Source organism: Nicotiana tabacum, chromosome 2 (assembly GCF_000715075.1).
Source record: "Nicotiana tabacum cultivar K326 chromosome 2, ASM71507v2, whole genome shotgun sequence".
Classification (NCBI taxonomy): domain Eukaryota; kingdom Viridiplantae; phylum Streptophyta; class Magnoliopsida; order Solanales; family Solanaceae; genus Nicotiana; species Nicotiana tabacum.
In genome coordinates, this window is record NC_134081.1 from 98,868,152 (window position 1) to 98,883,776 (window position 15,625).

Here is a 15,625-nt window from a genome sequence, read left to right on the forward strand (position 1 = left end):
AAAATACGGTCTATAATAGTCTGAGACCAAATACAGTAAACAAGGAGATAGAGAGGGAGAGACAAAGTCTGCGGAACACGGCAGCTACCTCAAAATCTCCTGAAAATCAACTGCGCGAAATGATCAACACCCGCTATGTTCAGGGACACTTGGATCTGCACACGAAGTGCAGGGTGTAGTATGAGTACAACAAACTTATCAAGTAACAATAATAACTAAGGAACTGAAGATAATGACGAGCTACACAGTCATAGTTCACTTTCAGTAGTTCCAGCAAAGAATAGACATGCTTTCAAATCCAGCAGTTTAAGTCAAATCAATTTTATACCGTTCAATTTCAAGTAATCCGGATATAGATTCTTTCAGATATTTCACAACAATGAGAGATAGCAACCAAGTGCAACAACAAATGGAAATCAAGTACAACCTCTTAGGACAACATTCACTCTCTGGGCTCCCAGCCCTAATCACTCCCTGGGCTCCCAGCCTTCATCACTCACTCTCAATGGGTACCCGCGCTCACTGGGGGTGTACAGACTCATGAGGGGCTCCTACAGCCCAAGCGCTATAAGCACGGACAACTCACGTGCTGCACGGATAACTCACGTACCATAATATAAATATCTGGATCCGCACGGCCAACTCACGTGCAATAATAATATAAGGATCCGCACGGCCAACTCACGTGTTGCACGGCCAACTCACGTGCAATAATAAGCCAATAAGGCCTGCTGCATGCGGGCAGCCCCGATCCATAAAATATCCTCACAATCAAGCCCTCGGCCTCCCTCAGTCATAAATCTCTCCAGTCTCTCGGGCTCTCAATAATCATGAATCAGCCCAAACAACAATGATATGATGTATCAATAATAATAACAGAGACTGAGATAAAATGTGCAAGTAAAAACTGAGACTGAGTAAATATAGCATTTAGCAGGCAATTCAAAAAGTACACGACCTTTGTGGGTCCCAACAGTACTATCACACAGCCTAAGCATGATTTCTAACACGATTTACAGTCAAATTTTATCAACACATAAAGGGCATATAGCTAACAACAAATTATTCAACTTTACAATTTTCCGGGACAATCCAAGTCACAATCCCCTCGGTGCATGCCCACACGCTCGTCACCTAACATGTGCGTCACCTCCAAAATAATCACATGATACCAAAATCCGGGGTTTAATACCCTCAGGACCAAATTTAAAACGGTTACTTACCTCAACCCGAGTAATTCTTTATTCCTCTATGCCCTTGCCACGAAAATTGGTCTCCGAAGGCCTCGTATCTAGCCACAATTAATTCGAATCAGTCAATACAAATTATTATAATTAATTCCATAAGGAAATACTAATTTTCCCAATAAAATCCAAAATTAACTCAAAAATCGCCCGTAGGGTCCACGTCTCGGAACCCGACAAAACTTACAGAATATGAACGCTCCTCCAACCACGAGTCCAACCATATAAATTTTACCAAAATCCGACACCAACTCGACCCTCAAATCTTCAATTAAAACCTATGAAGATTTCTACCATTTTCAACCCAATCCTTACCCATTTGAACTTAACAATCTTTCCACAGCCTTATTGGTATGTATACATAATACTCTTACACCCAAGAATCATACTATAAATCACCCATTTTTACTCCAAACCCGAAATTGAAGGATTGAGGAAAGAAATTCTTACCTCTTTGAAGCCCTAGCAAGATCCTTGTGAAATCTTCAAACCTTGAACAAGAATTGATGGATAAATGACTAAGTCTTCACTTTCTCTCTCTAAAATGCTCTCACCTCTCTCTAAAATATCAGATTTTGGCTAAAAAATGAGCTTCAAAGGCTATAAATCGAAGTTGGGTTGGGTCAAAAATTAAAAAGAATGGAAGCTCCGACGCAGTTATGCGATCGCATAACAGGTATGCGGTCCGCATACCGGCCGCATAATTTGGCCTCCAAAACTGGGCGTTACTGACCAGGTCTGCGGTCATTATGCGGTCTGTATACTTGTTCTGCGGTAATGCATCGCAAAACAGGTCTGCGGTCGCATAGTGCACCGCAGATTTTCCTCAAATCTTTCCCTTCTCCTGAACCACTTTGCGACCATTATGCGGTCCGCAGAGTGATTCTGCAACCGCATAGTGGTCGCAGAAATGACCTTTTTTCTGACAAAATTTTCCTCTACACATCGGTGCATTGATCTACCTCGGCAGCATCAAACCTTAATTTCCTTCGTAAAATTTCTCTGAGGTCATTACACATACGTCAACATCCGGTCAACCTTTTCAACTAAATTTCCAACATGAAAATTCATTCTTCCAAACTAACTCTGAAATACCTTAAAAATTAAAACCGACAATTCACACAAGTCATAATACCTCGTAGGAAGTTATTCAAGACTTTAAATAGTTAAAAGGAGCGTGGATGCTCAAAACAATCGGTCGGGTCATTACAATCACCCCGACCGACAATGGATTCAAGACTTTGGGACATATTGTATCGGGCGAAGGTATTAGAGTTGATCCCAAAAAGATTGAGGCAATTCAGAATTGGCATCGTCCCACTACGCGACTGAGATCAGGAGTTTTTTGGGTTTAGCAGGTTATTATCGTCGGTTCGTGGAAGGTTTTTCATCTATTGCAGCACCTTTGACCAAATTAACCCATAAGGGTGTTCAGTTTTGGTGGACCGATGATTGTGAGGCAAGCTTTTAGAAGCTCAAGACAGCATTGACTACAGCACCAGTGTTAGTGTTAGCTTCCGGTTCGGGAACGTATATAGTGTATTGCGACACCTCACGCGTTGGTTTGGGTTGTGTATTGATGCAGGATGGGTGAGTTATTGCATATGCTTCACGTCAATTGAAACCCCATGAGCAGAATTATCCGGTACATGATTTGGAGTTAGCTGCGATTGTTCACGCCCTTAAGATTTGGAGGAATTATCTTTATGGGGTGTCCTATGAAGTTTATACTGATCATCACAGTTTGCAGCATTTGTTCAAGCATAAGGACCTAAATTTAAGGCAACGCAGATGGCTGGAATTACTAAAAGATTATGATATTACTATCCTGTATCATCCGGGCAAAGCAAATGTGGTTGCAGATGCCTTGAGCAGAAAGGCGGAGAGTATGGGCAGTTTGGTTTTCATTTCAGCAGAGGAAAGGCCATTAGCCTCGAATATTCAGTCCTTGGCTAACAGACTTGTGAGGATGGATATTTCAGAGCCCAGCCGAGTGCTTACATATGTTGTAGCTCAGTATTCACTATTTGAACAGATCAAGGCTCGTAAATATGATGATCCACACTTGATGGTTCTTCGAGAAATGGTACTACGAGGTGGTGCCAAGGAAGTTGCTATTGGAGTGGATGGTGTTCTGCGACTCCAGGATCATCTATGTGTTCCTAATGTGGATGGACTGAGGAAACAGATCCTGGAGGAGGCATACAGTTCTCGGTATTCTATTCATCCAGGTGCTACTAAGATGTATCATGACTTGAGGCAGCATTATTGGTGGCGACGAATGAAAAAGGACATAGTTGAGTATGTAGATAGGTGTCTAAATTGCCAGCAAGTTAAATATGAGCACCAGAGGCCAGGTAGCCTACTTCAGCAGATGACTATACCAGAGTGAAAATGGGAACAAATTACTATGGACTTTGTAGTTGGGTTGCTGCGGACCTTGAGGAAGTTTGATGCAGTTTGGGTGATTGTTGACAGGTTGACCAAGTCGGCACATTTTATTCCTGTTGTGACTACGTATACTTCAAAGAGGTTGGCCCAGATTTATATTCAGGAAATAGTTCGGTTGCACGGTGTATTAATGTAGGAAGGGCAAGTTATTGCATATGCTTCACGTCAGTTGAAGCCCCATGAGAAGAATTATCCGGTACATGATTTGGAGTTAGCTGCGATTGTTCTCGCCGTTACGATTTGGAGGCATTATGTTTATGGGGTGTCCTGTGAAGTTTATACTGATCATCACAATTTGCAGCATTTGTTCAAGCAGAGGGACCTAAATTTGAGGCAGTGCAGATGGCTGAAATTACTAAAAGATTATGATATTACTATCATGTATTATCCGGGCAAAGCAAATGTGGTTGCAGATGCCTTAAACAGAAAGGCGGAGAGTATGGGCAGTTTGGCTTTCATTTCAGCAGAGGAAAGGCCATTAGCCTCGGATATTCAGTCCTTGGCTAACAGACTTGTAAGGCTGGATATTTTAGAGCCCAGCCGAGTTCTTGCATGTGTTGTAGCTCAGTCTTCACTATTTGAACAGATTAAGGCTCGTCAGTATGATGATCCACACTTGATGGATCTTTGAGAAACGGTACTACGAGGTGGTGCCAAGGAAGTTGCAATTGGAGTGGATGGTGTTCTGCGACTCCAGGATCGTCTATGTGTTCCTAATGTCGATGGACTAAGGAAAAAGATCCTGGAGGAAGCACACAGTTCTCGGTATTCTATTCATCCAGGTGCTACTAAGATGTATCGTGACTTGAGGCAGCATTATTGGTGGCGACGAATGAAAAAGGACATAGTTGAGTATGTAGCTAGGTGTCTAAATTGCCAGTAAGTTAAATATGAGCACCAGAGGCCAGGTGGCCTACTTCAGCAGATGACTATACCAGAGTGAAAATGGGAATGCATCACTATGGACTTTGTAGTTGGGTTGCCGCGAACCTTGCAGAAGTTTGATGCAGTTTGGGTCATTGTTGACAGGTTGACTAAGTCGGTACATTTTATTCCTGTTGTGACTACGTATACTTCAGAGAGGTTGGCCCAGATTTATATTCAGGAGATAGTTCGGTTGCACGGTGTGGCATTTTCTATCATATCAGATAGAGGTCCTCAGTTTACTTCACATTTTTGGAGAGCAGTACAGAGTGAGTTGGGGACCCGTGTAGAGCTCAGCACAGCCTTTCATCCACAGACCGATGGACAGTCAGAGAGGACAATTCAGATTTTGGAGGATATGCTCAGGGCATGTGTGATTGACTTTGGAGGTCAGTGGGATCGTTTCCTATTTTGGCCGAGTTTGCTTATAATAACAGTTACCAATCCAACATCGAGATGGCTCCATTTGAGGCTTTATTTGGTCGGCGATGTCGTTCGCCCATCGGGTGGTTTGAGCCCGGTGAGGCTAAGTTATATGGTACTGATTTGGTAAAGGATGCCTTGGAAAAGGTAAAGTTGATTCAGGAGCTACTTCGTATAGCACAGTCCAGATAGAATAGTTAGGCAGATCAGAAAATGCGTGATTTATTCTTTATGGTAGGTGAAAAAGTTCTCTTGAAGGTTTCGCCGATGAAGGAGATTATGAGATTCGGAAAGAAGGGCAAGTTGATCCCAAGGTTTGTAGGCCCATTTGAGGTGTTGAGACAAGTTGGGGAGGTTGCTTATGAGCTTGCATTGCTTCCCAGTCTATCGGGAGTTCATTCAATTTTCCATATATCTATGCTCCGGAAGTATCATGCTGACCTATCACATGTTGTGGACTTCAGCACAGTTCAACTAGATCAGAGTTTGGGTTATGAAGAAGATCCATTTGCCATTGTTGATAAACAAGTTCGCCAGTTGAGGTCCAAGAGGATTTCTATAGTAAAGGTCCAGTGGAGGGGCCAACCATTCGAGGAAGTGACTTGGGAGGCCAAGGAAGACATGCGGAATAGATATCCACACTTATTCGGCACTCCAGGTACAATTCTAAACCCGTTCGAGGACGAACGTTTGTTTAAGAGGTGAAGAATGTAATGACCCAAACGGTCATTTTCACTTTTAGAACCCTGTTCCTGTGATGACCCAAAATGTCATCTTTAAATTTAATAAGTAATTATGTGTTCTAAGACCTCGAAAAGCACCATTTTATTATTCCTCGACTTGCGTGCGCAGTCCGTAGAATATTTCAGAAAGTTTTCATGTGAAAAATGAATTAAAATGTGAAATAGAGCTTTAAAATTCAAGTGAGTTGACTTTGGTTAACATTTTTAGCAGACGGATCCGGATCAATGTTTTGACAGTTCCAGTAGCTCCGTATCGTGATTTGGAACTTGGGCGTATGCTCGGAATTTAATTTGGAGGTCCCTAGCTCAAGTTATGACCATTTAACGGAACTAGCAATTTAAAAGCTAAAGATTCCAAGTTTGACCACGGGGTTGACTTTTTGATATCGGAGTCGGAATCCAATTCTTGAAATTTGAACAGCTCTGTTATGTCATTTATGTCTTGCGTGCCAAATTTGAAGTCATTCTGGATTCATTTAATATGTTTTGGCACGAGATTTGTAAATTTAAAAGTTTAAAACTCAAAGTTTGAATCGGGGTGTGAATTGTAATTTCAGCGTTGTTTGACATGTTACGAGACCCCGTTTAAATCCGTATTATGTTATTGGACTTGTTGGTATATTCGTACGGGGTCCCGAGTACCCCGAGAGTGAAACGGATTGAAATCAGATCAAGAATTGGACTTAAGCAAAATATTCTGGTGTAATCGCACCTGCGGATATTTTACCGCAGGTGCGAGCTCGCAGAAGCGAGACTTCCATCGCAGATGCGGGACTGGGCTGGTCTGGGGTCTTCATAGGTGCGGCCTTTTTGCGCAGATGCGGATGTCGCAGGTGCGACAGGGGTGTCCGCAGATACGGAACTTCACCTGGCAGCCTGGCATCGCAAATGCGAGCTTTGTCTCGCAAATGCGAAACTTTAATTCGAAGATGCGAAAACGACTGGGCAGAACCCATAAATTCGGAAGTCGCCACTTTTACTCATTTTTTAGCTTTAAGTCTCGGATTTGGGCGATTTCAAGGGGGATTTTCACGACTTTAAATTGGGTAAGTGTTCTTTAACCAAAAGTGATTATATTTCACAAATCTATGTCTATATTCATCTTTTATCTCAGATTTAGATGGAAGAAATTCGAATTTTTGTATCGGAATTGGACAAATTTTATATGGATGAACTCGTATCAGAATGGGTATTCGGATTTCGCGAGTTTTTTCGGGATTTGAGACATGGGTCCCACTGCTGAATATTTTAATGAATTTCGGATTTTTATCCGGAAAATTTGTAAATTCATATGGAATTAATTCCTATGATTCGTATTGAGTATATCGAATTGTTTGTGAATCGATTTGAAGTTTTTGGAGACAAATTTAAAAAGAAAAGCTGTGGTTGAGTAATTGATTGGAATTTGCAAAGCAAGGTAAGTGTCGTGGTTAACTTTGACTTGAGGGAATAGAACCATTAAATTATTTGTTATGTGAATTGCATGTGAACAACGTATAGGCGAGGTGACGAGTGTCTATACGTCGTCAGAATTGATGGAAATGATAATTGATTATGACTGCTGCGTTGGCTTCAATTATAATAAATGAGTTACCTGATTTATTTCTATTATTTGTGATTGTTATTAATATTGCGTACAGGTTAATATAAGTGAACCGCCTTAGCCTCGTCACTACTTCATCGAGGTTAGGCTCAGCACTTACCAGTACATGGGGTCGGTTGTACTGATACTACACTCTGCACTTCTTGTGCAGATTTTGGAGTTGGTCCCAACGGCGTACCGTAGACTTGCTCGGATTTCAACTATTCAGAGGAGACTTGAGTTATAACTACACGGCGTTCGCAGTTCTGAAGTCCCCATCTACTTTACTTTAGCTGTGTGTTTGTTTCCAGACAGCTTTATTTTATTCAGACCTTTATTTGTATTTATTCTAGAAGCTCGTGCATTTGTGACACCAATTCTGGCGTGGTATTTAGACACCGTTGTTTTGATGGAATATTTCACTATATTTCAAACTTTGCTTCCGCGTTTGTTTCCTTGTTATTAATAAATTTAAAATTGTTTTTAAAATGATTAATATTATTCTAACGTTGGCTTGCCTAGCAAGTAAAATGTTAGGCGCCATCACGGTCCGAAGGTGGGAATTTCGGGTCGTGACAGTTCCCTAAAATAAAACTTTCCATATGTGCTTTTAATGATTTATAACTTGCGGGGATGGTTGATTCGGGATTTGGAAGTGTTTGGGTTGAAACCGGAACACTTGGTTCCTTAAGTTGGCCTTAAAGTGTTAAATTTGACTTCGGTCAACAATTTGAGAAAAATGACCCCAGAATAGAATTTTGATGATTCCAACAGCTCCGTATGGTGATTTTGGACTTAGGAGCGTGTTCGGAATTTTATTTGGAAGTCTGTAGTTAAATTAGGCTTGAAATGGCTAAAATAGGAATTTAAGTTTGGAAGTTTGACCGGGGAGTTGACTTTTTGATATCGGAGTCGTAATCCAGTTTTGAAAATTTTCATAGTTCTGTTATGTCATTTATGACTTGTGTGTAAAAATTGAGGTCAATCGGACTTGAATTGATAGGTTTCGGTACATAATGTAGAAGTTGGAAATCTTAAGTTTTATTAAGCTTGAATTGAGGGATGATTCGTGGTTTTAGCGTTGTTTGGTGTGATTTGAGGGTTCGACTAAGTTCGTATGATATTTTGGGACTTGTTGGTATAATTAGTTGAGGTCCCGAGGGGTTCGGGTGAATTTCGGACGACTAACGGACCACTTTTGGCCTTTGGAACATTGTTGATAGCTGCTGGTATTTTCTTCTGGTATCCTTATACGCGATCGCGTAAGTTGGTCTGCGATCATGTAGAGTAATTTAGGTAGAGGTGGATTTGTTCTACGCGATCGCGTGAATGGGATTGCGATCGCGTAGGGTTAATTTAGGCAGCTAGAAATTTGTTCACTACGATCGCGTGGATACGTCCGCGATCGCGTAGGATTGGCCAGTGTGTGTATCGCGATCGCGTGTCATTATTTGCGATCGCGTAGGGGAAATTTTAGAGGAAGCTGGGCCACGCGTTTGTGCTACGTGATCGCGTGAAGAGGGATGCGATCGCGTAGAGTCAGAACCTGGTGCATCGCGATCGCATGGGACTTGATGCTATCGCGTAGGGTTAATGTTTAGGCAGAAAATTTGTGCTACGCGATCGCGTGAGGAAGTTCGCGATCGCGTAGAAGAAATCACTGGGCAAAGAGTTTAAGTTCTGAAAATGGGACCATTTTCCATTTTTAGCTAAGATCTAGGCAATATTTGGGAGATTTTCAGAGAAAACAACGGGATAAGTGTTCCTAACTCAATATTGGTTAAATTATCCGAATTCATCACTATTGTAATCATTTAATTGGTGAATTGAGTTGGAAAAGTTTGAAAACCCTCTTGGATAGATTTGAGGATTTGAGGGCCGAATTGTTATCGGAATTTAGTGATTTTGGTATGGGTAGGCTCGTGGTTGAATGGGTGTTCATATTTCGTAAGTTTTGCCGGATTCCGAGACGTGGGTCCCACGGATGAATTTTTAATTAATTTCAGAATTTTTATTGCAAATGTAGTATTTTCTTATAGAATTGATTCCTATAATTTTTAGTGATTATATCGATTATTTTTGGCTAGATTCGAGCGAGACAGAGTTGGAAAATCGTGGAAAAGGCCTTATAGTGGATTAAATTGGAGCATGACGAGGTAAGTCTCTTGTCTAATCTTGTGAGGGAAAAATTACCTCATAGGTGATTAAAATTAAATAATTGTTGCTAATTGTTGGGGCTGCGTACGCACGAGGTGACGAGAGTCCGTGTCACGACCCCAAATTCCCTCCGTAGGAGCTCGTGATGGCACCTAGTCTCTAAGACTAGTAAGCCTATCAATGCGGAATAATCATAAATATCTAAAATAAATAAACTACAATTCAAATAATTACAACTCCCAAAACTCGGTAGAAATAAGTCACAAGATTCTAAAATTTATTCTCAATATTTCTATGTATCAAGGTCTAAAGAAAAATAAGGAAGCAACATAAAATGATAGAAAGGGACTCCGGAGTCTGCGGACGCTGGCAGATATACCTCGAAGTCTCCGGGCGCAGGTAACTTCACTGACGTCTAGACTGGTAAGATGTACCTGGATCTGCACAAAAAGATATGTAGAAGCGTAGTATGAGTACACCACAGCGGTACCTAGTAAGTGCCAAGCCTAACCTCAGTAGAGTAGTGATGAGGTCAGGTCAGGCCCTACTGGAGAATAGATAATGATATGGAAAAATATTTAAACAATTTTATAAGATAAAAATGACTGTGGAAATGAATCAAATAGTATGTCACATTTAATGACACCAATTAATTGTAAATAATATCTCGTGGAATCAAAACAGAATTTTCTTTCAGCTTTATGAAAATCACAATAATAAATCAACTATGCCATAAATCAATATCAACAAGGGCACTACTGAGGTACCGCCTCGTAGTCCCAAATCATAAATAAATTCACAATATCTCATTTTCTTATATCACCGCGGGAGCCTTCACAATTTATTTTAAAAAAATATTTTTTCCAAAATAGCATCCCGCGTTTTAGCCACCCTTATCACACCGCATGACTTCTAGTAGTCACCCCTACTAGTCACACGTATCAAGCCTTATCTCACAGCATGCGTTTTAATACTCAGACCTTATACCACCGCATGCGTATCAATATCATAATATATCACAATTTGCACCTCAAGTGCCCAATATTTCAATTTTCCAAAAATAAATCAACAACAATATTTTTCAATAATAAAGAGCTCACGGCTCATGCCAAAATAATCCAACAATAATATTTTTCCACAATAAAGAGCTCACGGCTCCATCACAATGAGTATCAAAAATCTTACAAAAATATTCAGGAATAAAATAATTCAGGAAAATAATATTTCAAAATCTTTAGTACGTTGCTTCAATATCAAATTTAGAATGTCAAATAATTCATATTAATAATACTTAATTTAAAGAAAATCAACCTTCAAATAATGCACAGTATAAAAGAAACCAAGTTTCAATTAAACAGGTAAAACAATTAGCAGAAAAAGGTCAAGCAAATTTAAGGTATACAAATCAAATCAATAATGGAGAATATAACAAGATTTAATAATTTAATTAATATGTAACAGTGATCTTCATAATTTGAACACATAATCCTTCACATTTAGTCTGTGTACACACTCGTCACCTCGTGTACACGACTTTCATCACAATACAATTAATACCAATCCTAGAAAAATTTCCCCCACACAAGGTTAGACAAGTCACTTACCTCAACTTGCTCCAATTTAACCAAGTAATATGCTTTTTCCTCGATTTTCCGATTCCCATCGACTCGTATCTAGTCATAAATAATTCGATACAGTCAACAAAAATTATAGAATTAATTCTATAAGAAAATACTACATTATTCAATAAAATCCGAAATTAGCTCAAAAATCGCTCGTGGGGCCCACGCTTCGGAATTAAGCGAAACTCAAAAAATCCGACAACCCATTCAATTACGAGTCCAAGCATACCAGTTTCACTCAAATCCGACTCCGAATCGATACTGAAATCTCAAAAATTTATTTCTATGAGATTTTCTAAAATTTTCCAAATTTCAATCTCAAAACACTAATTAAATGGTGAAAACAATGATATATTCGTGTATATTGACCAAATCCGAGTTAGAATCACTTGTCCCAATATTTTTCCTTGAAAATATATCAAATATCGCTTCTGCTCAAGTTCCAAGTTATTAAAAATGGCGAAATGGACGAAGCCCCCCTGTTTTTATAACTTACAGATCTGTCCAGGGTGACCTCGATCATGGGGAAGTCCGATCATGGGAAGTCCGATCATGGAGTCCGATCATGGGGAGTCCGATCATAGTGAGTCCGATCATGGAGTCCGATCATGGGGAGTCCGATCATAGTGAGTCCGATCATGGGGAGTCCGATCTTGGGCTGCCTCATCTTGGGCTACCTCGATCTTGGGCCAGAATTTCCAGCAGCAGAGAAAAATTGCAGCAAGTGTTTTAAGTCCAACTTTTGATCTGTTAGCCATCTGAAACTCACTCGAGGCCCTCGAGACCTCAACCAAATATACCAACAACTCCTATAACATCATACGAACTTATTTGAAACCTCAAATCACATAAAACGACGCTAAAATCACGAATTATGCTCCAATTCAAGCTTAATGAAACTTAAAATTTTCAACTTCTACATTCGATGTCGAAACCTATCAAATCAAGCCCGATTGACCTCAAATTTTGCACAAAGTCATAAATGACATAACTGAGCTGTGAAAATTTTTAGAACTGAATTCCGACCCCGAAATCAAAAAGTCAACTCCCCGGTCAAACTTCCAAACATTAAATTCCTATTTTAGTCATTTCAAGCCTAATTTCACTACGGACTTCCAAATAAAATTCTGATCATGCTCCTAAGTCCAAAATCACCATATGGAGCTATTGAAATCATCAAAAATCTATTCCGAGGTCATTTGCACATAATTCGACACCCGGTCACTGTTTGAACTTAAACTTTTAATTTTTCATCAAAATTCCATATCTCACGCTAAGGACCTCGGAATTTGATTTCGGGCATACACCCAAGTCCCAAATCACGATACAGACCTACTGGAACTGTCAAAATACTGATCTGAGTCCGTTTGCTCAAAATGTTGACCAAAGTCAACTCAATTGAGTTTTAAAACTCTAATTCATATTTTAATCCATTTTTCACATAAAAACTTTTCGGAAAATTTTACGGACTGCGCACGCAAGTCGAGGGATGATAAATAGTACTTTTCGAGGTCTTAGAACATAGAATTAATTATTAATTTTAAAGATGATATTTTGGGTCATCACAGTTCGTGCGTAGCTACTACTAATGCTAAAGTCTGGGTAGTTTAGAACTCAAAGCATGAATTACTTGTGTAAATTGTATTCTTTGTTTAATTAATATTATTTGATATATACATATATTGTGAATTGTTAGATAAAAATATTAAAGGATGAAAATCTCATATACTTGATTTTCTGTTTAAATTAATTAATTGTTAAGAAAAATTGTTCTTCCTCCCGAATTCATCTTATAATAAATATACTCTTCTTCCGGAGGTACATAAGAAAATGACCTCCTTTCTTGTGGAGCGGGCCGAAGGCCTCGGCAGGATAGATGCATCTATGGATCGCGTCGCACGTCCCTCGGCAGTGTACATGACACTCTGGATCGTGCCATACGTTCTCGGCAAAAATCGTGCTTGATAATAATAACTACACGATAGTTTAATAATTTATTTCAGCTTGCGAAGCTAATTGATAAATTGAAAAATCCTTAGAATTTAATGAATTATTATTCTTGCTTGTTAAAGAATTAATTGTTATTCCTGTAAATGATATTTAATTGATAAATTAAAAATTATTTGAATTGAAGCAATTTAATTAATATATTGAGAATTGTTGTATTTGAAACAATTTGATTATTTACGCTGATTAAATAAATTATTTTAAATTCTGTAAATCATGTTGATTTAAATATCCTAATTGTATTTCAATTATTATTATTGACCCATGGTGAGTGTCAAAGTCGGCCATCTCGCATCTACCACTTCGAGATTAGGCTTGATACTTACTGGGTACACATTGTTTACGTACTCATACTACACTTGCTGCACTTTTTGTGCAGGAACTGAGACAAATACTAGTGGGGGGCCTATCGTCTTACACCCACGTTATCCAGAGGAATAGTGGTGAGCTGTTTCTCTGATCCGTTCTGCAGCTACTAGTGTCTCTCTTTGTATTTTTCATTCTGTCTATTTTTATTTCAGACAGTATTTGAGGTTTTGTATAATCTACTAGATGCTCATACACTTGTGACACCAGGTCTTGGCACACACATTGGTAGAATTTGGTGTTTTATTATTTTTCTTGGTTTTAAATTTTGCCAATTAATGATTAATTTATTAAGTTGGCTTGCCTAGTCGTAATGTTGGGCGCCATCACGACCTGTAACTACCCGACTTGTCATTTTAAGAATTTACGCCCCGTTCAGTGACTTAAGGTCTCTAGCAGCCTCGCAATATGTATTATGACCCGCGTGTATGGTCGATTTTAATTTACGGATGATTCTGAGAGATTTGGGACACTTAGTCCCTGAGATGGAAGCTTAAGCCTTAAAATTTTTACCATAGTCAGAACTATGTTAAGACGACTCTGGAATAGAGTTCTGTCGGTTTCGTTAGCTCCGTTGGGTGATTTTGGACTTAGGAGCATGTCCGGACCATGAATCTAAGGTCTGCAGCCAATTTAGGCTTGAAATGGCGAAAGTCGAATTTTTGGGAAGTTTGATCGGGGGTTGACTTTTTGATATCGGGGTCAAAATGCAATTCTGAGAGTTGGAACAGCTCTGTTATGTTATTTGGGACTTGCCTACAAAATTTGAAGTCATTCCGGATTGATTTGATGTGTTTCGGCACAAGTTATAGAATTTGAAATTTCAAAGTTCATTAGGCTTGAATTGGGGTATGATTCATGGCTTTGATGTTGTTTGATGTGATTTGAGGCCTCGAGCAGGTTCGCGTTATGTATTGGGACTGGTTGGTACGATTGGACGGGGTCCCGGGGGCCTCGGGTTTGATTCGGGGTGGTTCCGGACCAAGTTTGGGTGTTTTGATGCTGCTGGTTGCTGGCGAGGAGCCTCTCGCATTCGCGAAGAAGGATTTTGATGTTAGGACTTTGTTCTTCGCGTTCGCGAAGAGGACCTCGCGTTCGCGAAGAAGGAAATTTTGTTGTTCGTCGTCGGAGCGATAAGGGTGGCTATAGGAGTGATAAGGGTGGCAATAGGAGCGATAAGGGTGGCTATTGATATTGTCTGGGCGGAGCGATAAGGGTGGCTATAGGAGCGATAAGGGTGGCAATAGGAGCGATAAGGGTGGCTATTGTCAGGGACGATATGTGATGATGTGGGGTTGTGGTGTTGACAATTTTTATGTGATGTTGTGATTTTGTGTTTATTTTTATACCTTGTGCAACTTGTCTTGTTGTTAGTAAATTGATAATAATCTGATTTATGTTAAAATTGGGAGCATGTGGCTATTGCCAGGCGGTTTATAAAATGAAATGTGGGCACGAGGTGCCGTGAATTGTGATATGAAATGGGGATATTGGCACGTGAATTGTCCATGCAGTTGTGATATAAAATGTAGGCACGAGGTGCTGTGATGAAATGATAATGATATTTGGCACGTGAATTGTCCGTGCAGTTGTGATATGAAATAAGGGCATGAGGTGCCGGAAAATTATGATGATTTAATTATAGGCACGAGGTGCCGTGGAAATATGAAAATGGGCTGAGACCCGTATTTACGAAAAATATGATAATGGGCTGAGACCCGTATTTTGATGATTCTGAAATGAGGTGTCACATGGTGACTTTTTTTTAATTGAAAGAATTATATTCAAAATATTTATTTGGTCGGATTTTTACTTAGAAAGTATTATATAAAAGAATTGTATTTTGAAAGATATTTATTTGAGGAAATTGTATTTGAAAAGATTTATTGAAAGAATTATATTTGAAAAATAATTATTTGAGAAAATTATATTTGAAAGAGAGTTATCTGGAAGAACTATGTGAAAGACATTAATTTGAAGGGCTTGATTTAATTGGGTGTAATTGTGTTTATTAATTGTTGAGTGATATTAATGGTATCCTTGTTGTCTGTTGTGCATATCACTGGTTGTTTTATCCTGTCTTTATTATTATTTGTTTCCTATTAT